The following is a 25,651-nucleotide window of genomic DNA, read 5'->3' as shown; positions in this document are numbered from 1 at the left end:
AATAAGTTCCTTCACAAGGTGCAATCTGCATATTTTAGGGACAGAATAAAAGGACAAGTCCCTCCAGATACCAATTAACAAGGTGCCTCAGGGGTGGGTGCTCAAACCAAACAATTGGTCATCATCTGATGGTGGGAGGTCTTGCAAACCTGTCTTACCTCACAAGGAGTTTTCTCAACTTGTGAGTTCAGAATGGCTCCCAACAGCATATGGTCTGGGTGGTTTATTCCAAGGAATGGGTGTCTGGAGAAGGTCTGGTATTTTCTGCTCTGCTGTTGTTAATAAGGGGCTGCTTATCCGTACCTGCCCAATGTCAGTCTGTCTCCTGCCTCAAAATCATCCTAAATGTACATTTTCAAATGATTTAAACTATTGAAGTAGCAAAAATTTTTCTGGAGAATAATATGTTTATTTTTTACTACTTTATGATTGACTTTAGTTTTGCAATGTTAGTTCCTTCCTGGAGGTAATACATATAACCTTCTCTGACTTCTTTTATTTATTTAATATTTTAGTAACTTAAAGCAATAGATTTAAATTCAAAGATAATAAAAAGTATATAGTAAAACTGGGAAGACAGTTATTCCACTGAACTAGGTTTGTTTATATTTATCTCTCTACCATTAGTCTGACAGAACCTTAGAATGTGGGGGTCGTTATTTATGTTTGTATTCTTAATGTGTTAGACAGTGTTGGCATAGCAGAAAAACTTTTAAATAGTTGTGAAATAAATAAACTTATACTAGGATATAATAAAGATCTGGTGTTTTCAAAATACAACTGTCTTTAATCAAACCTATATTATTTAATCATTACACCAATGAACATACAAGTCTTTTATAAGAATCTAAAATGTTTTCAGCTGTATTCAGGCTACATTACCATTTAGCTTTCTACCCCAAATGGATAAGCACATGTGTTAAAAGATGCTTGTGTTTAAAAAAAATTAAAAATAAAACATGCTAAGTGATCACATTGTCTGTACCTTTGCTTATTACATGCAAGTTATAGCCTTCATTCCATCTAGAACATTAATTCCCATTTTTGCCTTGTAACATAATACCTTCAAAAGTTCCATGAATGAGTATATGGAGATTTCTATATTGAGGGGGTGATAGGTGTGGGGGGTGAGGAAAAAGGTTATTTTGCCTACCTCAGAATTGTATTTCTCACAGAACTTTTCTAATTTTATTTTACTTTATTTTTTAAAAATTGTTTAATATTTATTTTTAAGACAGAGAGAGACAGAGCATGAGCAGAGGAGGGACAGCAAGAGACACAGACAGAATCTGAAGCAGGCTTCAGGCTCTGAGCTGTCAGTACAGAGCCTGACCTGGGGCTCGAACTCATGAACCATGAGATCATGCCCTGGGCTGAAGTGAGCCGCTTAACCACCTGAGCCACCCAGGTGCCTCTCTAATTTTAAATTAATGTTAGACCACTAAGCGGAGGTGAAAGGAGATGTTTGAAAAGCAAAGGTTGCCTGACTAGGCAAATCAGTTTCTCAGGTAAAGGAGGGTCTCTGTTAATAGCTCTCTTCCTGGGAGGGCTCTTCTCACAGTATAAATTTAGGCAGTTGAGAGGGAGACACAAAGCTTTTCCTGCATTTGCTGGATTTGATTACTTTGAACTCAAAATAATCTTTATGCCAAAGTGACATATTTGGGGCCATCTCATCCTGCATCCCTTCAATATATACGATTCTCTTTTTTTTTTTTTTTTTTGGTTTTCCCCTGAAGAAACACTCCCATGTACTCCAAGTCCAAGGTTCATTTCATGCTGATTCTTTGAAGGCCTGTAGGATATATAAGAATGAATTAACATTTGTAAAGTGGATTGACAGAGTACATTATTTTGGTCTCCAAATGACTCAGATTAAACATTGTTACAGGAGAGTGTGACAGCCGCTGATCCTTGTCTGGCTCTCAAAGAAGAATGAATCTCACTGACAACAGAGAGTGAAGGAAGCAACAGAGTTTCCTGAAGGAAAGCACAAAGCTTGCAAGAGTGAGAGGGGTTCCAACTGGGTAGCTGCTGATTTTTGTTCTTGACTTTTTATTGGGACTTTATCAAAACAGTTTGTGAGATTCCACTCATGGCACCTAGCCCAAGCAGGTCTGGAATCATTTTATCATTTGTTTCCTCCCAGACCCAGCATCTCCTTCAACCTCCCACTTGCAGCTGCTCCCTGCCTCCCCCAGGGTCCCATACCTCTCCCTGCCTAATGTTAACCCTTTCCCCACTCAACATTACTATCTATTAAACAATATTGAGTTGTAGCACAAAGAAATTTTCTTGGCTATGTAATTCCTACTACTGTTTTAACAACAGAAGAGATACAACTACCAAAATTTTAAAATAAGATAGATAAAATAAACGAAGTGTTTTAATATTTTTATGTAAAGATGAATGTTATGATTAAATAGTCACAACCATCTTTAAAATTCTTAGATTAAAAACTAATAAAATAATAATTTCAAAAAGTGGTTCTGATTTCAGCATATTTCAGAATTTGTTTTCTAAAATAAATTGCATTAAAAAGAAAAAACCTCCCAAAGAACCCCAAATATAAATAGAACAGAGTCACCTGGGTGGCTCAGTCCATTAGGCCTCTGACTTCCCCTCAGGTCATGATCTCATGGTTCATGGGTTCAAAACCCTGAGTTGGGCTCTGTGCTGACAGCTCAGGACCTGGAGCCTGCTTCAGATTCTGTGTCTCCCTCTCTCTCTGCTCCTCCCCTGCTCTTTCTCTCTCTCTCTTTCTCTGTCTTTCAAAAATAAACATTAAAAGTTTTTTTTTTTTTTAAATAGAACAAAAGCTCTTCGGCAGTGTTAGCTAAAACGGTCTTATTCATCTTTCAGTTCCAACTGATGAAGGAGCATAGGCAAGTTGAGGGCAAAGTACAAGCTGGCATCCTGCCAACCACCCCCCCCCCCCAGGTGGGATATGTGTGATAGTCCTCAGACCCTCCTGGCTCTCCAAAAATAAAGGAAAGGAAAGAAAACAAATGGCTGACTGATAGAGAGCCCAGTCATGGAGGGACGGTTGTCTCCTTCAGCTTACTGATAACTTAGTAAACTGCAAGATAAAGGCAATCTTATCAATAGCTTAATCTCTAGAAACCTATAGACTCTGTTCCCTGGAACCCTAATATTAACCCTATTCAATACATAAGGGGGTTTAAGTGCTTGCCATAGTGATGTGAGAAACAAAGGCATGTGAAAAAGTAAATTCCCTTTCTGCGTGCAGCCTGTTGACAAGTCCTTGAAAGTGGCAGGGACCTCCTTCTAAGAGCCCAGCTGCTTCGGTGATACCCTTTGCTGGGGGCGAAAGGGAATCTTGTCTTAACTTTATCCTGACACCCCAGGATCCTGGGAGTCTTCTCAAACTAATAAATATCCCTTTGGAAACTTCCTTTATCTCTACCCACCTCTCCCTCTCCCACCAAGATCTATGTCGGCAATCATACTCCAGGCTTACGGTTCCTCAATATACGTCTGAAAGGTCATGAGACCCTTTTTCAAGATCCTGTTTTACTCAACAGTAGTAGGTGATGTTTTCCAAACAACAGCTAGCCCCTTAAGGTCCTGGAAAACTCTGTAGAACCAGTCACTCTTCACAACCCCAGTGCACCACTTTCTGCCCATGAGTCCTGTCCCTGTGCTTTCATAAAACCACCCGTTTGCACCAAAGATGTCTTCAAAAATTCTTCATTGTCATCGGCTCTGAACCACCATCACCCCACCTGCTTTACTAAAAGCTTTTAAATATAGGCTAGTAAATGTACCTCTTTCCCAGTGTCAATCGGCTATCTGAGGGAAAAAAAAACTTACCCAAATGCTTATTTAGTAAATGTCATGCATCAGATTAGAAATTACTTTTTTTCCATATTTTAAATGTTGAGACTGTGAGAGTGTTTGTAAATGACCAAATTTACAGGTTTTACAACTTCTTTTTCTCATGGGAGAACTCCTAACTCTTTTGTGTGGTACAAATTAATTTAAATGTCATTCTTCTTTTTTTTCTTACCAATAGTTTAAATAGTCTACTATTTAAATGTTTTTAATGAAATAAAAACATATGTATTATTTAATAGCAAAAAAAAAAACTGCAAAGAATTGTAGTATCTAAAAATAATAAGTATCCAAAAATTAAAAGAATCTCAAGCCCCACTAATTGTGGCTGTACCATTTTTCCTTTAGGTCCGCTCCTTCACATCTAAAATATATGCTCACCTAACATGCACATAAGCGAGTGTACCAGGATCAATCCAACTCTGAAATTAAGTGATGCTGATTTTTTATAGCTAAAATTGTTAATTCTGATTTTTGTTTCTAAAGCCCAATGAGAACTATTTGCAAGAATGTTTCCCAGTAGTAAACATTGGTTACCTCTGGGTAGTAAATTTTGCTGATGGCTTTGCTTTTTTATATATATTGTGTTGCCTAACACTTTGAGAATAATATAATGCCTTTATTATTTGAAATAAAAGCTACTTCCTTTTTCAAACCTAAAGCTTGACTTTAATTATGTGATATATTGTTGAAAGACTCAATAGGTTTTGAAGCACTTTAGATCTCACACTATAGAATAAAGTAAATTACACTGTATCTATCCACAATTCATATAATTAGAAAAATTCCTAAATGACAAGGTTGTTATTGCCATAGGTCGTTTATTAGACTGTTCCATCTTTTGCTTATTAAGTTAGAGGGTTAAGCAAGTACCTGAAGAGGTCGTGGAAACCTGTAGGATGGGACTTAAAATCCAACTCCCACTGAGTTCTCTTTACCAAAATGGAACTCTAATGAGATGCCATTGAAAGTTCTTTTTACTTCATTTTCCCTGGCTTCTTAGATTCATTAACCACCATATCTTCAGACTAAATATGAGTAAACATAAATATAATTGAACTTTACCTCAAAATTGTAAACATTAGTTAAAATTGGCTCCAAACACCAATCTATAGAAGTAAATTGTTCTTAAAAAACGACGTAGACTAACGGAGGAAGCCTGAATTCAATGTGTAGACAAAAGGGCAGTATGAGCATTATGAAACAGGTAATTATTTAACTCCTATTCAAACTTTTATTTAGGACAAGAAATACCAAGTTTAACCAAACTGAAGTTACCATGATCCATATTTCAGAAAAACTAAAGTATCAACCTAAAATATACAGCAAAATACCTCAGATTTCTGGGGTAATAAATCACAATGTTCTGGGTTTTTTTGTTTGTTGGTTGGTTTGTTTTTAATTTATGTAATATGTCCTTAAATAGTACAAAAGAGTGTGGCAGAATTGGAGAATTAAATAAAATCCCAAACTCATTCTAATGAGCAAATATCTTATTAGGGAGATGGCTTGACTCTGAACTCTAGGAAAGTGTTGCCCAAAATGCATTCAGTGAAACAAAAGTATCAGAATTCAGAAACACTTCAGTTATTAATTTTTGTGCCCTCTCTTGGAACTAATAATTTGGAATCTCAGAGAATTTTCCCAAAAGCTCAGAGAATCTCTGGGCTTTTGGGAAAAAAATTGGATATAAAGTGAAGCTGGAAAAGTAAATAATATCCTCAGCTGAGATGGGCAATGTGGCACCCAGTGAAATGAATATCTAAGACACGTCTCATGGGAAGATAGCCCATTTTATACTAGGAAAATTTTTTTCTAGTTTACTTATCCCGAGTAGTCTGAGCTGAAGCCTGTCATCCTCACTTAACTAACAACAGGGCCTCCTTTCAATTTCTAAAGTGAATCAAAGTGAGAAATAAATTATATGGTCACCCTATTCATTGAAATTACTGAATAGTATCTAATAGATCCTGAACTCCAGACTTGTATATACAGATGTTTGTTTAATATCTCAGAGATCTTATGTGTATTTTAGTCTAAAATATCTAAAACTTAGATCCTGAGATCCCTCTAGAAAAAGAAGATAAGCTCTTAGATATTCGTATTTTGGTAATATCTATCTTAATATTTAGAGCATGTAGCTTTGGCCCCACAAATATGGACTTTTAGCCAGTTATCTGGGTAATTCTTTCTTAGAGTAAAATATTAGAAGCAATGTTTTATGATAGTTAGTATATGCTAGTCAAAATGTATATGGTAATTCAGATATATTGCTTATAAAATAAGAATCTATATAAGTAGAAGTATTTAGAAAGAAGTTTTTATTATGCTACTAGGAATGTTCTACAGAAATTGATAGATGAAAACATTTTATATATTGCTGGTGCTGCATTTAATATATATATTTCATTAGATATTTTTCATTTTCAAAAGTAAATTTAGCTATGCCTGGGTGGCTCCGTGCATTAAGCGTCCAATTCTTGGTTCAGCTCAAGTCATCATCTCACCGTTCATGTGTTTGAGCCCTGCACCCCACTCTGCATTGACCATGCAGAGACTGCTTGGGATTCTCTCTCTCTTCCCCTCCCCTGCTCTCTCTGTCTCTCTATTTTTAAAAACATAACTAAACTTTTAAAAAGTGAATATTATGTGACAAAAATATAAGACTAAAAAGGAGCTCCAATAAAGGGAATACATGAAAAATATCCTGCTCTAAGAGTATGTAATACAGATATTAAGCATCAAATTTGGCTCTGAGCTTCATAATGGCTGGAACAAAGAATGTATTAAATATTTATTATTATCACAAATGATGAAAATATAATCATCACTTATAACTATGATAAGATGGTATTATGTGGATTTCAATTATGCCATTTCATTTAATTAATTGTAGCCACACCTTTAAATTCATGGAAACTATAAGCTTTACTATTTAAACAAATAACTTACCAAGTGAGATCAATATATAGCTTATCTATCAGTGGCTTACAATAAGTGATAAGAGGGTCGTTATATTATTTTAAATATCTTCCAAATAAAATATTTTCCATAGATAAACATATATCAGACTAACATAAAATCTATGGAAGGGATTAAGAATATATACCAAAATCATTATTTATTGATGAGTTGAGTACGAACTAAGCTGGTCTAGAAATTCAAGTTCTATTTTTTTTTCTTAATATAGTTTCAAGCAATGTTCTTCTGATATGTATGTGTTTATATGTGAGCATGTTTTAATATGGAAAGATATGTTAAAATCTATTGTTTGCACTGTGACTTTCCTTGTGCCTCTGAATTACTTTTACAAACCAAGCATTCCCCCGTGTCATCAGGTTTACATCATGATCCCTGGTATTCATTGCCTTTGGAGAACACTAACCTATTTCATAGCCCTTTGGGGAAGAAACATCCAGAATAGAGAGTAATAAAATGACAAATAACGTATAACAAAAAGTAAGACTTCTCATGCTTCATCTGATTCTATACCTAAAGAAATATTTGAGTTCAATTTAGAAACTGCACAAGGGTTTAATAAATTGTTCTTTGGCCTCATAATTTTCTAAATTGGTTGATTTCAGTCTCTTTATCTGCATTTAAATTCTGTGCAAATATCCTTACTTAAGTTTAAATGTTCTTTGCCTGGGGAAACAAAATAAGGACTATAAATTTTTCTTTCATAAAATAGGTGATAGAAAAAGCAATTGTTATGCATTAAACTTCTCAGTAATGACTAATTCTTAATGTAGGGAAAACACTGTAGGGAGCAAATTTGAGTTTATTCAAAGGATGAGTGATTTTTTTTTTGTTTTAAATGTTCTCACAAAGATAAAATGTGTATCATTATCGATAATAGGTCTTCAGTCCTTTTGAATTTGACAGCATTTAAAGTTCATGTTATAAAACAAGGACTTCAGAAAAAGAGGAACATTTAAAATAAGTGCTGAACACTCATATATAACTTAAAGACACTAAATTCAAGGCCTTAAATCTGCATCTTTCTAATTAAAAGTTAATATTGATAATAATTAATAAATTACCATTTCTGGAAAGCCATTTTGAACATTATTAAAGAGTTAATTAATTTATACTTATTTGGGGCACCTGGGTGTCTCAGTCAATTAAGTGTCTTATTTTGGCTGAGCTCATGATCTCATGGTTGGTGGGTTCAAGCCCCGAGTTCCCAAGTGGGGCTTTGTGCTGACAGAGCAAAGCCTGGAGCCTGCTTTTGATTCTGTGTCTCCTTCTCTCTCTTTCTGCCCCTACCCTGCTTGTGTGCTCTCTCTCTCTATTAATGAATAAACATTTAAAAATTAAACTTATTTTATGAAAAATATTTAGAGATATATTATGTGAAAAGTTTAGCTCTTCACCAATATTGTTTTTTTAAGCATCTACATAAAGCCATAGTGTTTTGTAATTAACAACAGAATTGAGAATGTACATAGGGTTGTGGTATCCATGAAAACCATTTAAATGCACTGAGTTAGTTTAAACATGCCCTTTGTATGCGATCTTTTAGCAATACCCTGAAATTATATTTGTTTTTTATATTCATCCAAAATCATTTCAACTGATATAAGGGGAAAAAATGTTTTTGCTTTAAAAGATGTTTCCAAAGGTAACCCCGTTTTTTTTTAACCCCGTTTTTTGAAAAGCCAAGCAGGTAGGAATTGTAAACAAGCATTTAATGAAAGGAAATGGTATACATCAGTTTCAAAGAATGAAAAATATCAGGCATAAATGAAGTCATGGTTAGCCTTAGCCACTCATATCCAGAAAAAAAGGTTTTCCTAAGAAGTTTGAGGGTCACGAGAAGAAAGGAATAGGACCATAGTAGTTATGTAGTGTCAGCTCAAAGAGATTAGAGACATGTGACTAGACTTCAAAAAAAGAGATACTAACTAGACATTGTGGTCTTATGAGGAATGAGTATCACCTCATAGGAAAGGCCTCCTTGCCACTCATAACTCTTAATGACAGAGCTAGAAGTGACACCTTGTTGTGAAGAGCAACAGGGAAAATCTATATCTTTTAATATAAAATCAGGTTAATCCCAGAAATGACTACTACCCTGAACCTACAACCCTCAAGCTGAAGATTAAAAAATCTCAAGCCAGGAAAGTCTTGAACCAGCGTAAGGGAGTCAGCAAAGTTCATTTATCCAAGATTTAGTTAAGTAAGACTAGATAGCCTCTTACATGTATAGGCATCTCTCTGAATTTTCCTCATTCTTATCTCTTCCTTATTTTTGTATTTCATATCCTATTGAGAAGAGTGAATTAATACTGATCAAAAGAAATGCGTCTCTCTGAAAAGCTAAAAAAAATTGTTCTAGGATTGACATATCTATCCATAGATGTTCAGAAGCCGATGGATGCTAAATAAAAAGAGGTAAATCATATAAAAGCTATTGAAAACATATAGCAGATACTATTGAACCACTTGCCTCACATTTCTAAGGAAAAATGACAAACCTTACTTCAGATCTCTAAATAAACTTATTTTAATTAACCTATGTTTCAGTCCAGAAATTAACCAGTGCCTAAGAAAACAAATGGTTTGGGGTACCTGAGTGGCTCAGCTGGTTAAGCATCCGACTTCAACTCAGGTCATGATCTCACATTTGTGGGTTTGAGCCCCATGCGGGACTCTGTGCTGACAGCTATCTCAGAGCCTGGAGTCTGTCTTTAGAGTCTGTGTCTCCCTCTCTCTCTGACCCTTCCATGCTCACTCTGTCTTCTTCTCTCTCAAATAAATAAAAATTAAAAAAAAAGAAAACATGGTTTTACTATGATTGTATAAACATACAAGCCATACATACTTAATTAGCTGTAGATTATATAGCCAATGTAGCTTTTAGTTTCTGATAGCCAAAGTAGAAACATTAGAAGTGATGAGGTTAGTGGTCCCCATGAGAAAGGAGGCGACATGTACATTTTTAAAAACTATTAAAATAAGCTGTGCTCCTTGACAACTTAGAAGGTATCCATAATTCTCATAGGCAACGGGAAGCAAGTATCATCAGTAAAAAGATTTTAAAGTTTGGCCAATACTTTACTTCTCTTCTACTCTTAAATTTTGTTCTTTGAGCCAGCGTTCATCTCCCCTTTTTTCTTTCCACCACTGCCAAACTAATAAAAGATTATTGTAAACCTTCCCTCTGAGAATGTTGGGGGAAGTGATACGGGAGCCCTAATCACTGAACTTCTCAATCACCTTAAGTGAGGGATACAGGGTAGGCGAAGGGTGAAGTTGGTCAAAGGGTACAAACTTTCAGTTGTAAAATGGCACAATTCTTCTGGGAATGTAATAAACAGCACAGTGGCTATAGTTTAATGACATTGTGTGGTATACTTGAAAGTTGCCAAGAGAGTCAATCTTGAAAGGTCTCATCACACATGTAACTATGTGAGGCGTTGGATGTGTTAGCTAAACTTATTAAGGTAAACATTGCACAATATAGATGTATATCAAATTACCTTAACCTTACACAGTGTTACATGTTTATGTCTCAATAAAGCTGAAAAAAATAGCCAAGTCAGACGCTTAGTATTGTGGTCTAAGTGTGACCGTTGGGCTTCTACTGACTGAACTGCTACCATCCCACTCTGATCAGGAGTTTTCTGTACTGATAGTCTGACTCCAAGAACCTCTGTGAACTTTACTTTCAGAAACAGGGCTTAATGTGCCTGCCATGTCCTTGGCTCCCCCACTTTTGGATATCTTGCTAGACTTACCTCCTGGTTGTTGAACTCTTGACCTGCAATGCTAGTCTAGACCTGGGTTTCTGTTGCCCTTAAATATATCTAACAGGCTTCAAGGACTGCCTGGACTCCCGCTCCATACAACCCTGAATGTTGTTTTCTGTTGCTAAATCACCTCAGCCCTCAAAGGCTCCTTTGTCTTCCTTCTTATGATGAAAAAACTGAGGCAACCATTGGGTTCATTAGGAGTGTTCACTTGGCTTCCAGCTGGATTCATATATCTATCTTTTCTGGTTGGTTATAAAGTTCTCCTGATGGGCTCTCCTGCAATTTAGCACTTCTGTAGCTTGGTAGCCTGAAGTGTCTGATAACCTGATCTTGAAACCTAAAAAAAAAATCAAGTAAGATGATGGGATATTTTAGAGATATTCAAGATCAGTTGGTTTTATAAGTGTTAAGAGATCATTGAGTAAATAAAAGAATGAATAATTGAATGTCACATAATTATCATAAAAATATGTGCTCACCTAAAAAAGTGAATGTCCTTAAAATATATTTAGTATACCACAGTTCTCATACACATAAGATATAAAGAAAATATTATACATTTTAAATGATGCAAAGGGTATTTTTTTGTTTTTTAATGAGGTCTTAGTTTAGATTTCAAAAATGTTATTCAGCTTCATACACAAGCACACACACACACACATCCTTCTGTTCGTATTCAAAGCAATGAAAATTATATTTGAATTTATGCACATATACATTCTTATACACATCCATAATAGTTTCATTAATTTCTATAAATAAAATTATTTCTAATATGTTGGCAAAGGAAGGCTCATTTTAGATAACATCCAATACTTGTAAAGAGTGAACAAATTAAACTGGTGTATGCATTACCCAACATTCAGAGGAAATACGAACTTATATATATTAATTTATTACTTATTTAAAAATACATACCCGTATAAAGAATGTCTATGAGATTTTTATGGTATTCTGTTGTCAAAGATAATTCAGTGTTCTGCACAAAGGTAGCACCTGAGGGTGAGGGAGCCAACCTTCCTTTCCTTTAACTTGACCAAAAGGCACCACTGATGCAGAGAACATTTATATCAGAGTGAATGTCACTTAAGACCTAGAAACCACCTACCAATCTCAGTAGGCCTATATATCCTCCTAGCACTTCTCAATTGTTCAAAGACTTTGGCCCCAGATATTGGCTCATCAAGTCATGAGTAAATATTAGGACCGTTTTCCAGGTTTACCATCTTACTAGGTGTCTGAGTTATGATTCTATGTATGAGGTAAGTTAAAAACATACATGAAAGTAAAAGCAAACAAAAAGTGACATATACGGTCTTTACAGTATTCACTTATGAGTGTGGTGCTTCTTGGATATTGGAATAAATTGGCTTTAATATGTAGGGTCTATAAATTCAGATGTAAATATCAAATTAGTTTAAAAATCAACATTCAATCTTTAATTTGAAAATTATTTCTTCCAGATTTACTGCCTATCAGCACCCTAAGTAGAATGTGCTTGTGATATGTATAGGCCCCCTTTTGCTGCTATGGCATACTGTTACTGATTTAGTGACTCACAACAACAGAAATTTATGCTGTTACTGTTCTAGAAGTCAGAAGTCCAAAATCACTGGTGTAAAGTAAAGGTGTCAACAGGACTGCTTCCTTCTGGAGGTTCTGAGGGGAGCATCTGTCTTTGAGTGGTTTCAGCTTCTGGTGACTGCCTGTATTATTTGGCTGGTGATCCCTTCCTCCATTACAAAGGGAATCCCGCAAACCTTGGCTTCAGTCATAACATCCCCTCCTTCCTGACTCTGACTCTTTTTGCTTCCCTCCTATAAGTACCGTTGTGATACAGAGGACCATTATGGATCATCAGTGATACCCTCCCCATCTCAAGATCCTTAATTTTTGCAAAGCCTCATTTGACATATAAGGTAACATCTGCAAAAATGGGGGATTAGGACATGGGCATATTTGGGTACCATTATTCTGCCTACCACATGATAGTTGTATGGTTCATAATTAGAATGAATTCTATGACATGAATAGCTAGCTCTACACCTGATATTTTAGAAAGCTTAGAGTATGACTAAAAAGAAATTAATTTAAAAGAAATATTGTTCACTGATTATAGACAATAACCTAGTAAAATCCAAAAAGTTTAAGTCTATATCACATCAAAATACCAAAAATGAGGAATTATTTTATAATATGGAAAATTTATCTAAATGATGCTAAAATCAGTACCTTAATTTTAATATATCCAAATACCCTAATTTTAGTATATTTCACTATAATTTAAAGCAGATACACAGATTTGCTTTCATGTAAGCAATAAGATGAAACTAATTGATGTTTTAAAATGATTGAGTTAAGATTCTTAAAACTTGAGAAATATATTAATAGAATGCTGGGAGCCACAGGGGCCTTGCTGGATGACAGGGTCACAGTAAGGAAATGGCAGACTTTGCAGGGCTCCTGCCATGAGAGGCGGAAATTGACATCTCCTTCTGTTACTACTGCTCATGTGAAATTAAGCCTGTTGCTATTGATTAGGTTTCACAATGCTCCAAATCAGGCCGATATTCCCCACACAGATACCTCATGGGAAGAAGCATATTCCCACCTATATAAAGAGGAATTTAAACAAAGCACTGCAGATGTTTGTCAAAAGACTCTTCTATTGAGCTTCACAAACTTAAGACATAGATAAAAAGGGGGTTAAAGAACACAAGAATAATATTAACTCTGGCCCAGAGATAAAGAGCCTAATTTAGGAATAAGAAAACAAACAAGAGCCAGGCATAAGTTACTGTGCATACATATGCTAATTTGGTGCCCATTGTGAGGATGGGTAAGAGTAGTTACAACTTAAACTCATATGCAAAGGCCGGCACATCTAGGGGCCTATGGGGCTTACACCTTCAACATCAAAGAAAAAGGCTGACAAAAGGTTTATTTACTAACCATCACAAATACCTTCTTCCTCTTAAGAGCCAAATAGAATGCCTCCTAGCCCTGTTTATGCCTGAATCTTAGCGTTTTTGTTCTAAAAAGTGTTTGCTATCTGCTTCTCACTGAAAACATCCTGCTATCTTCTTAGTTGTAAGATTTACTACTGGTTCAAACAAATGTGTATGTTTTCTGCTTTTCACTGAGAATCTCCTGTTACCCTATGATGTGTAAGTTACCTCATTGTAATTAGAATAGTTCCAAAAAAATGCCTCTGTAAAACCTGTTTCTGCACCCTTCTCAAAGCATCTTTATCACTGAGAATTATTTGTAAAAATTCCACTTTTTGATGTCATGTTAACACTTAAGTCTATAAATAAAGGCTCCAAACCTGGCAAGCCAGAGAGATGCCAGAGAGGATGCCAGGCTGGTGACCAAGAAAGAAAGAAACTGCGTGGATCTCTCTCAACCCAATTTTTCTCGACACCACAACCCCCTCAGGGGACACTGGACCAGCCTGAGTGGGCCCTGGCAATAGAAAGAATTATTAACTGAATCCTAACATTTAGGTTCCCTGGCTCCTAATACTGCATCTTAACATTAAGAGATTTCCACACCACTTGATGTTAAAAATAACAATCAAGACTCTGAAATGTAGTGTAGCTTCTTAGTAGATAATTTGATCACTGAAGAAGCAGGGTGAGAGGGAGAGGGAAGGGAGGGGAAAGAGAGGAGGGAAAATGAGAGAAACAGAAGGAGGAAACTTAATAAGGTAAATTTTCAACCCTGCTAGGGATTCTAGGTCTTCACCTCAATAGCTCTTGCTCCTGATCTATTTAATCAATGAGTTGATTTACTTTTTCTATAGCATTGAATGCAGATTCATTTTTTCTTGTTTGTTTCAATTTAAAGTATAAAGACTTACTAGAATGTTATCTCAGGCCATATATATACCTTTGAGGGCTTATGAAGTGCAGATTATTCAAAATATTGCTAATTAAATTGATTTATAAGGGAAAACTAATGCCTATTATAATGGACTTTAAAAGTCATCCAATTTCTTTTTAGGTATAATTTTGTGTTGATGCACAACTTAGAGTCCTTACTGGGTAAGACTTGAAACTGGCCTCTGTACACAGAGGGCAGGGAGAGACTGAAGAAAAAGGCAGACCACTCCGTATCAGTAGGTGGCAAGCTTCATAAGCAAGAGAACTTACATGCCAGGTTTGCCCTGGGAACCCACAAGATGGGTGGATCTCTGCACACAACTCCCAGAATCCTAAAAGTTTATATAGAGGCCGTAAATGAGTTTGGTCGCGTATTCAGTCCAGATCACCTCAACAACGTATTATTCTCAAGACTATGTTTTGAAACTGGCTCCTTTAAGGGAATGCTGGGTGAAATGTACATTTCAAGGATAACAAAGAGTCTGAGGAGCCCCTGGCTGCCTGTTTTTAGCTTGCAGGTTGACCTGTGGTGGGTTAATTCTTCCTCATGACCTCTTCCAACAATCTGTAAGAATAAAGGTAAACTAAAAGTAGGAATACAACTTTTAGTTCATTTAACAAATGAATGGTAGAAAGTTGGCTAAAAAAAATTGTGTTAGTAACAAAATTATCAGTAGCTGAGTATGCATTCTCTTTTGCTGTTCTTTGTTTCTCCTTTTTTGGAGCATTCATTTGTTTTAGAGATTATCTTTCAGATGTTGCATTTCAGAAAAACATTTTAAAACAGCTTATGATGGACTGTGAATTGTTACTGTAAAATGGATATTTTGTGTTGAAAAGAGTGTTTGCTTCAGGTAATATCTGAAATAGTGTGTAGAGATGTTTTTATTAATGTCTCTAAAAAGTTTTCATTGAAAATAGAAAACTTGACTATGCCATACTATCTATTTTTTATTAGCCTTTTTACTCCAAAACAGCCCAACAACATATGAAAGTGGAAACACTTATAAGAGAGTGATTTCAATAAAACTAACTTGACTAACCTTCACAACGCCCACACTCTTAGTCTGAGAGCCATAATCATCTCAGAGCTGGTTATCAACGCCTTAAACCCATTGGGAATGCAATATGGAATAAACATGCGTCTGAGGGGCACCTGGGTGGCTCATTCGGTTCAGCATCTGACTTTGGCTTAGGTCGTGATCTCACAGGTTTGTGAATTCAAGGCCCCCATCAGGCTCTGTGCTGACCTGCTTGGGATTGTCTCTCCTGCTCTCTCTCTGCACCCCTCCCCCTCACTCATGATCTCCTCAAAATAAATAACTTAAAAAATGCATATGCATTCATGCCCATATTCTAAGAAAATTAACCACTAACTCAAATAGTAATGTAAATAATTTGACTTTCTGTCAAGTTATTTTCATTTAGATGCTTTTGATATTATCATGTGGATATATTTAACCAGAATGCTCCCAGTGGTTCCATGATGTCATGATGTTGTAGTCTTAAAATCGTTATTTTCACTTGTCCTGCCACCTCACAACCAACCAGTTCCTCTTCTTTTAATTTGACCAGGTCATGTCCCTATTGTGCACTGAGTCACATGAATCAGAAAACAAGGTCCAACCTTGACGCCCCTCTTCTCTTTCATCCCTTAGATTCAGTTGGCTGCCACATCTTAACATTTCTCTATCTCAAATATTTCTCTATTGTACCATTTTCACTAGCTCTGGTTTAGTTTCAGCCCTTGTCATCTTTACTGTAATTATTTGTGTATTAATTATTCATTTATATGATTCTGTTCTAATTCCATCTGCAATTCCAAATTGTTGCTATGTTAATGCTTCTAAAAGGTAAGTATGATCATATTCCCAACTTGCTTTAAATCTTTTCTGTGTTCTCAATCATATACACTAGTATTTTCTATGTTGCCAGTTATAGTCCATTAGTGGATTATAAAATCAGTTCAATGGGACTGAACCAACAATATTTTAAATAAAATAGAAAATAATATAGAAGAGAAGAGGAAATAAAGGTAAGAATAATTTTATCAATTGCACATACACATTCATCTCTGCTATGTAGACATTAAAACATGTTTTTCAATGTGGTTTAGGCATTCAGAATTGTGAAAAACATAGGCCTGTATTATGAAATGAATGCTTCTTACTTCATAAAAAGCCTGTGACCCAGTGCCCAACATCATTTCTTATAACTCTGTCTCTGTGTACTGTCCTGAAGCCTGAACAATTCATAATTCCTTAAATTCATTGTGATTTGTAGACTGATTCCAGACTGTCTTAATATTTCAACACAGACATAATATCCATTAAGATAATATATGCCAGCAGTTTTCAAACCTTGACACATATCAGAATTACTCAAAGGTTTGTTCAAACATAGATTGTTGAGTCCAAAGTCCCAAAAGTTTAGCAGAGTATGTCTGGGGTTAGGCCTAGGAATTTGCAGATGAGTCAATACTATGGTTGCACGGACCACAGTTCAAGTACTATTGTTTTATATCCAATCTCTTGAACATAAGACAAGTGACCCTTGTTTGGGTTGTGACTTTAAGCATGCTTTTATTACAGGTACATAATATTTTACAAGGTCCTTTGTTAAATGCAATTGTCTTTATTTTCATGACTCTTTGTACTTTGTATATAACAGGAATAAGATGATATTCGTTTTGGAGCAGGAAATACAGATTTTCTTCTATTTGGACTACCGAGTTAATGAATAGATGCAGTAATAGATGCCAAAAATTCCTTAGTGAATGCTGGATTAAAAACATAATTTTGAAGCCTTCACTTTATTTGTCTTTTCAATATTTTACTTTTCTTATATTTAAAATCATCAGCAGTTAAAGGGTATACTGGTATGTTGAGTGTAGTTTTACCTTTCAAACTTATCAGAGTAGTAATGAAATGCCTCAGAGATAAAGGTGAGCACAGAGTTATTTCTTGGTCTCATTTCTTATATATTTATAATAATGAGAGACATCACAATGACATTTCTAGAAGATATTCTGAAAGCCAGTTTAAATGTCAGATAATTTTTTTAATGTAGTGTTCAAGAGGTGAAGAATTGTTTAGAATGGAATTTAAGTTAATGTGATAGTATGTTTCAACAATGTTACAAAGTTCAGTCAAATGTCTGTATAAATAATAGTTTGAAAGAAAGAATAGTATAAATCAAGTTTACTTTTAACTTAAGAATTTGAAAGAGGCTGTGTGTGTACCTTATAAACTATACTTCCTTGACAGATTCTTTGCAACACATGTAAACCATCCTTGCCATACCATTCTTTATCATCTTTGTCTTAACTTCAGAAATGTAAGTACAAATCTGATAAAATGTATGCAACGTTGACAAAATCCAAGTAAGTGTCATTTGAATATAGTTAGGAAATTATAGTCCTTAGATTAAGAATATTATGAAAAATCCAAAAATTCACTTACAAAACTCAGCAGAAGAAAAATTCATACCTTCTTCTTCCTAACCCAGGGAACAGAAACCAAAAGAAAGTATCAAGAATTTGTGTAAGATTATATATTACAAAAGATTTTTAATTACAGATATCAAGATCCACGTTAGTTATTTAAAATATAAATGAATGTATTAAGGTGTGTGAAATCAGTTGGAGGTCTCAAGCAATTCCAGGAAAAATTTCTAGAGATATCCAGCCAGACTGCACACCATGAGGACCAGCATGCCTGCCATGACAATGACATAGTGGAATATGGCAGGTGCAACTGCAGTTATTGGACTCACATCCATCCTACCTCTTCTGTAAAAATAAGCTATTATCTGGAAGTCTCCTGGTAAAAGAGCAGCAATGTACCTGATCACAAACATTCATCTGATTGGTAACAGAAGCAAGTCCCTACTTCAATTCAGTGGGCAATGATTTATTTTCAATAAATAATGCTGGACCAATTAGATATTTACCCTGAAAATGCACAAATAAACCATAATCTTACTTCACTCCACACTCAGTGCTTAATCTGGGATGGAGCATAGACCTGAACATGAAAGTGAAGGAGAAAGAGAAGGAAAAGGAGAAGGAGAAGGAGAAGAAGAAGAAGAAGAAGGAGATAGAGGTGGAGGAGGAGGAGGAGGGGAAGGGGAAGGGGAAGGAGAAGAGGAAAGAAGAGGAGGAGAAGGAGAAGGAGAAAGTCAACCTGCTTGAAGAAAGCACAAGGTAATACCACCTTGCCTGTTAATTCGATATTATAAACTAGGAAAAATGTCCTAAAACAAGAGATAGATAAGGGGATCTGGGTGGCTCCGTTGGTGAAGCATCCGATTTTGGCTCACGTCATGATCTCGTGGTTCATGAGTTTGAGTTCCACATCAGGCTCTCTGCTGTCAGCACAGTGCCTGTTTCAGATCCTCTGTGCCCCTCTCTTTCTGCTCCTCCCCTGCCCATTCTCTAAATAAATAGATAACTAAACTTAAAAAAAAGATAAATGGATTTCATTAAGATTTAGAATAAAATTTTTATTCAAAAAATTACATTAAAAGTGAAAAAGACAACCCACACAGAACTGGAGAAATATTCCCCACTGACGTAACTGAAAAAATGATTGTATACAGAATATATAAAGTTTGGCTACACATGAATAAGGAAGAGTTATAAGCCCAATTTAACAGTGGATAAAATTATTAAATAGAAAACATGAAAACACTAAATGGCCTATAATATTTGTAAAAGGTGCTGAACATCATGATTTAAAAGATGAGTAAAGCTAAACTCACAGTGGGATACTAATCCACGCCATACTAGTAAGAAATTTGAAAGGACAGATCACATGAAATGTTGTTGAAAGTATGGAACAATGGAGATTCTTTCATGTCACTGATGGGAGCACCAACTGGCATACTTCACTAAAATAAAAATGTGTACACTCTGTGATTCTGCAATTCCATTTTAGTCTTTTAAGTTTCAAGGTTACCTGGGATTGTGGTAGGTGGACCTGAACTAGGTGCCTGTTCTATCTGGATAGGTAGATCCACACTCTGGATCTTAAAACCCGCAAATCCTTCTATCTTTTTGCTTCTCTTGTTCCCAACTATTTTTTCCTTATGTTTCCCATTTTGTATGTTTTTTCTCAGGAAAATTTTTGTTACAAATGAGCTAGGCTATCATTGAGAGAAGGGTCATGTACTTTTTCCTATTGAGATAGCTTAGAATTAAATGAAAAGTTAAAACTCACATTCACTTCTGGAAATGTACATGCTTTATATTTCATGTATTTCTAACATGTAAGGGGATATGGTGTAATAGAGAATCTGACAGAGAAATCTACACTCAAGGAAAGGGGATTATCACTGGGATACTAAGAGGTTGGACCACTGGGACCTTCTTAGAGACTGCATACCACACATGAGATATTTCTTGGGGAAAGAAAAACAATATTTTTCTTTTTCCCTCAAGCATGCAGAATTTTCTGTACATTGTAGCAAACAAACGGATGGAAATGACAGCAAACAAAGGGATGAACCTGTTTATTCTCTAATAAACATTTCAAAAATATTTGCTCATCATTAGTGTCCTTTTAGGTTTGGTATAATGGGCACCTGATAGTCATGACTTTCTATGTATCCAATAAATGGGCCAGCCGCTTGTAAGACACTCAAGCACATATCACCAGTTTGTTTCCTGGATCTACTGTATTGAAAAGGAAAACACACGTCTACATAGGCTGAATAAGAGAGAAGGACAGACTGACTCCAGATGGTATATGTTGCCATTTCACTCTTCATTTATGAGTCTTCTTTTTTTGTTCTCTTTGTTTAGTCTTTTTTTTACTCCCTTCTGCCTCACTCTGGTAGTTTCCAGGATTAGTGTGAACCACATTCCAAAGACAACACAAATACAGGTCAGTCCTTAATTGTGTCATGTTTGTCTTACAGGATATTCTGCTCCGTTTTCTTTTACCTCTCCTCTCTGAGTCCCATTCCCATGCCAGAACTCATGCTTCCATTTGCTGACCCATCCAGCTTTTGTGCCTCCATCTGCACCTATTGTCATTTCCTGGTGATGAAACCTATTTTCTGATGTGCCTGTCTCCTTCCTTGGATAAATGGAGACTGGCTAATTTATTCACCAAAGTCTGAGTCTAAGATCAGTAAGAACCAGGTTTATCATAATTGGTCCAGATGCCAGCTGGTTGTGAATCACAGCTCTCATGCTTCAACCCAAACACCACAACACATGGAGGGACGCTGAGTATCTTGAGGGTCCCACAAATAGCGACGCTCTTGGCAAACACCCAAAACTACTTGCACAGCTATGAATAAGCCTAATTGGAGTGAAGAATGTAGGAAGTGAGTAGAAAAGGAAGGGTTTCCAGCTTTGTTGGATACATGCTTTATGGCATTTTACTTGGCAGAGAAGAGAAATACATATTTTAAATGAGGATATTTATTTAAATACCATGTCAGTATATTCTACACATAAAGTTAAATTTTAAACATTGGATTGACACACATTCAAATTCTAATTCTGTTCACAAAGGGAAAATTTTCATTAGGTTAATAAAGATTAACTAATCCTTGACTAATGAACAAATATTTAGCACATACCTATATGTGATAGATCCTGTATTAAGCATTATCAACACAGTGATCTCAAGAAATGAATCTATCCTCACTCAGTCTCCATTTTAATATATTACAATGCGATCTGAATCTACTCAACTAAAGTGGATAAACAATTATTGAGGGAACTACTTAGCTAAGTTTATGATCAGCAGAAATCCATTGTTTGGAGAAAGAAAATCACAAGTGCTGGACAGGAAGGATTTAAGATATTTTGTCATGGGGCATCTGGGTGGCTCAGTCAGTTAAGCATCTGGCTTTGGCTCAGGTCATGGTCTCCTGGTTCGTGGGTTCGAGCCCTGCGTTGAGCTCTGTGCTGACAGCTCAGAGCCTGGAGCCTATTTCAGATTCTGTATCTCCCTCTCTCTCTGACCTTCCCCTGCTTGCACGGTCTCTCTCTGTCTCTCTCTCAAAAAAAAAAAAAGATATTTTGTCATGTTATAAAGTGCCAGGAAAACAAGAGGAGCCATAGTATAGTAAATCCAAAATTAATATACAATCACAATTAAAAATATGTGTATTATGATCAAAATAGATATTCTGACACCTGAAAAGCAAATCAAGGGTTCGGCATACAAGGGGCTTGGAAGTTGTCTATTTTTCTAACAACAAGTAGGAAGGTGAAAAGACTAACAATTGGCATCTTCCTGTCTGTGAGAGAGGAGAAAACAGGTGTCCCCATAATAGGAGAGATATACATATGAAGAAAGGCAGTTGTGGCTTACCAGGGAAAAGTGCCATGGTAGGAAAATCTGACATACAACTGATGAATTGCTAGAAATTCAAGTGTAGACAACTCCAAGTTAAAAAGTCCAAGGAGATGGAGCACCTGGGTGGCTTGGTCGGTTGAGTGACCGACACTTGCTTTTGGCTCAGGCCATGATCTCACAGTTTGCAAGTTCAAGCCCTACACTGGGCTCTGTGTTAACAGTGGAGGGTCTGCTTGGGACTCTCTCTCTACCCCTTTCTCTCTCTCTCTCTCTCTCTCTCTCTCTCTCTCTCAAGTAAATAAGTAAACATTAAAAAAAAAGTCCAAGGAGCACCACTCATAGGCAGCCCCAACAATTTTATGAGAACATGTTGTTAATATCATATTTTAGTTAAACTATGTGTATATATATAATTTTATGTTAGGATTAAAAGAAAACCTTTGATCTTATAGGAATAGTGGGTACAGAAAAGAATATAATAAAATATATTAATAATTATTGAGGGTGCTGCTTATGGTACAATGGTCAAAAGTAGAATATAACATCCAAACCTCAGACATTAAGATTATTTAAGAAAATTCTGTATTTTGGCAGCTATTTTGTAAGGAGTGATATAAAGGTCATAGAGCATTTTATTTTAAAGTTTGAATAAAAAATGGGGCTCCCAGGTGGCTCAGTCAGTTAAGCATCCGATTTTGGCTCAGGTCATGATCTCGAAGTTTGTGAGTCCTGCTCCGGGCTCTCTGATGACATCTCAGAGCCTGAAACCTGCTTTGGATTCTTGGTCACCCTCTCTTTCTGGCCCACCCCTCTCAAAAAAATAAACGTTAAAAAAATTAAAAGTTTAGGAAAAAATTACTGTTTACCAGTTGCTTCTGAATTGGGGATTGTGTCTTCATTGCTCTTTCTTCTTGTCATATCATCACTCATTGACTTCCAAATTGTCACTCTGACTATAGTATCACTTCTCAAAGAGAATCCACCACTTTCTATGTACGAAAATATAACTGTTTCTCCCCATGTTCGCATCAGTTCAGTCCCTTAGCAGTGTTTGAGACTATTCATCATCATCTTCCCCTTGAAAATTGCTTCTCCTTTGGTTTTTGTGATGGACTCTCTTTTGTTAACTTTCATTTTCTAAAGTTTGTTTATTTATTTTGAAAGAAGAAAGCATGAGCGGGGAGGAGCAGACAGTCCGATGCAGGACTCAATCCTAAAAAAACACAAGATCATGACATGAGCCGATATCCAGAGTTATAGGTTTAACTGACTAAGCCACCCAGGAGCCCTTATACTTTCATTTCTGATTAGTTACTTCCAATCAGACTTCCAAAGCCAGCCACTGGCAGCAGTGTTCCTATTTTCTGACTTTTTTCTTGAGATGGACAGAGAGTAAGCAGAGAAGGGGCAGAGAGAGAAGGAGACACAGAATCCAAAGCAGGATCCAGGCTCTTATCTGTCAGCACAGAGCCTGATGTGGGACTTGAACTCACATACTGTGAGATCATGACCTGAGTCAAAGTTAGAAGCTTAACCAACTCAGCCATCCAGGCGCCCCTATTCAAATATTCTTGATATCCTTCAGATGTATGTTGTTTGCTTTCTACCATTATATTCATCCCAATTATCTTGTTTGGCAGTAAAATCTTTACTTAGTGCTTAAGATTTAGGTGACAAGATTCCCTCCTTTGAAGTTTTCTTTTACTTTAATTCTTATATTTAATGCACAGGGCCTTTCACATATCTGCATTTCCCAGGACACAGAAATGGCTCTGACATATTTAATCCTTCAAATTACACAATAGAACAATCAACAGCTTTAACTTCAGAAAACCTAGATTTAAAGTCCAGCTCTCTCACTCATAGATGTGCTTAAATTTTAAACAATTAAATTAGTCTCTGTCAGACTTAGTCTTTTCATATGAAAAAGAGTTCATAATAACTATCCTATAAGATATTTATGAGAATTAGAAGATATAAAAATGTGCAAAGCACGTTTCCGAGACTTAAGAGAAGCTCTCTGAATTCCATCCGTGCACAGAAGTGGTTACCTATATACATTGTTTCAAATGCTGCTATTATTATTGGTATTTGTTCCTTTCTTCTCCACTTTTGATAATCATTTAATGAACGAATTTCTTAAGAAGGAAAAGTAGTTTTACAATTTAATGTTGAATTAGACTGTTATTTCAGTGTAGAGTTAAATTTGAAAATATCAGTCTTTCTGAAAACATTCACATGCCACTCAGAATTAAGCCCTCTATGGCTCCCTCATGCATCATGTGACCTTTCTCAAGAGCTCATTCTGTTTTATGTTTTGTGATTTATATGATTGCCCATATCTGAAATACTAAATCAAGACTATAGTAAACTTTCTCCATTTTTAAGCAAAATTTTCACAGCCATCATTAATTTAATCTTTGCAAAGACTTCCAAACTAAATCTTATACTGGCAACTTAATTCATATCACAAAATATACCAAATCATTACTGGGAATTATAGAAAGAATTTATTTCGTTTCCATATTTTTCCCTTTGGAAGTTCTTAATGATTCCTAGATCACCTGAAGCCTAATTAGACTGTCAGAAGTATAAATTCTTCTACCATTCCTGACGTCCAGGTTATCTGAAGTATATTGGCAAGTTTCCTTACACAATGGCCACCAGCCATGTTAAGCTACATAAATGTTTGTTTTGGAGATAAGGAAAAATTAATACAGTTGACCCTTAAAGAACATGATTAGGGGGCCAACGTTTTACACATTTGAAATCCAAGTATAATTTTTGACTCCTCAAAAACTTAACTAGTCGTAATCTACTGTTGACTAGAAGCCACACTGGTAGCATAAATATTAGTTAACACGTATTTGGTATATGCATTATATAGTGAATAATTACACTAAAGGAAGTTAGAGAAAAAAGTCTTAGTGAGAAAATAAAAAAGAAAATACATGTAAAGTACTGCACTGTATTTTTAGAAAAAACACCTGCTTATGAGTAGACTGATGCAATTAAAACCCATGTTGTTTAAGGGTCAATGGAAACTTGAATCACCAAAATTAGATGTGAAGTTTTCTTGATTAAATAAGGTGAAAGATACAATACAGGCTGTGCTTCTTACAGGGAATTAAGTAAGAAACAAAGTATCCTAGGAACATTTGGTGGGAACCAAAGAAGAAAAAAGGACTCTTAGGGTTTAGGATGTGAGATTCTGGTTAAGATAAAACGAAGAAAGAGGATCTTGTTATTTATAAGTCGCCTGTTCTTCAGCACAGCCAGAACTAATTCTGTTAGAATAATAGCCGTTGGCAGTAATCTCTGTCTTTTTGTAGATCATCCATCCATAATCTTTCAGTAATCCAGCAGGTAAATCCAATATTTTTTACATTATTTTATTGCATGTATACTTCCATTAGAAGTCAGCAAATTATGTGTCCAATCTATACCTATGTCTAAAAGCTATCTGAGGGGACCTTAACAATTTGAATAATATTCTGGATGACTAACATGACAAAAACATTCCAAAAATATTACATGTCAACATTCACTCTTTAAAATATTTTAAAGTAAGATTCTATAAACTAAGTTAAAAGATGTAGGCACTACAAACTTAGTAAGAAATAAAACTTAGTCTCTTGATGAATCTTTTAAGGCCTTAGTCTTCACCAGAATTCTTCTCAATCAATAGTGCTTTTGTCTGGGATTGTGATGCCTCCCGTTTTGGTTTTCTTCTTCAATATAACTTTGGCTATTCGGGGTCTTTTGTGGTTCCATATGAATTTGAGGATAGTTTGTTCTAGCTTTGAGAAGAAGGTTGGTGCAATTTTGATGGGGATTG

Source organism: Suricata suricatta, chromosome 5 (assembly GCF_006229205.1).
Source record: "Suricata suricatta isolate VVHF042 chromosome 5, meerkat_22Aug2017_6uvM2_HiC, whole genome shotgun sequence".
NCBI classification, from domain to species: domain Eukaryota; kingdom Metazoa; phylum Chordata; class Mammalia; order Carnivora; family Herpestidae; genus Suricata; species Suricata suricatta.
This window is presented reverse-complemented; position numbering follows the sequence as displayed.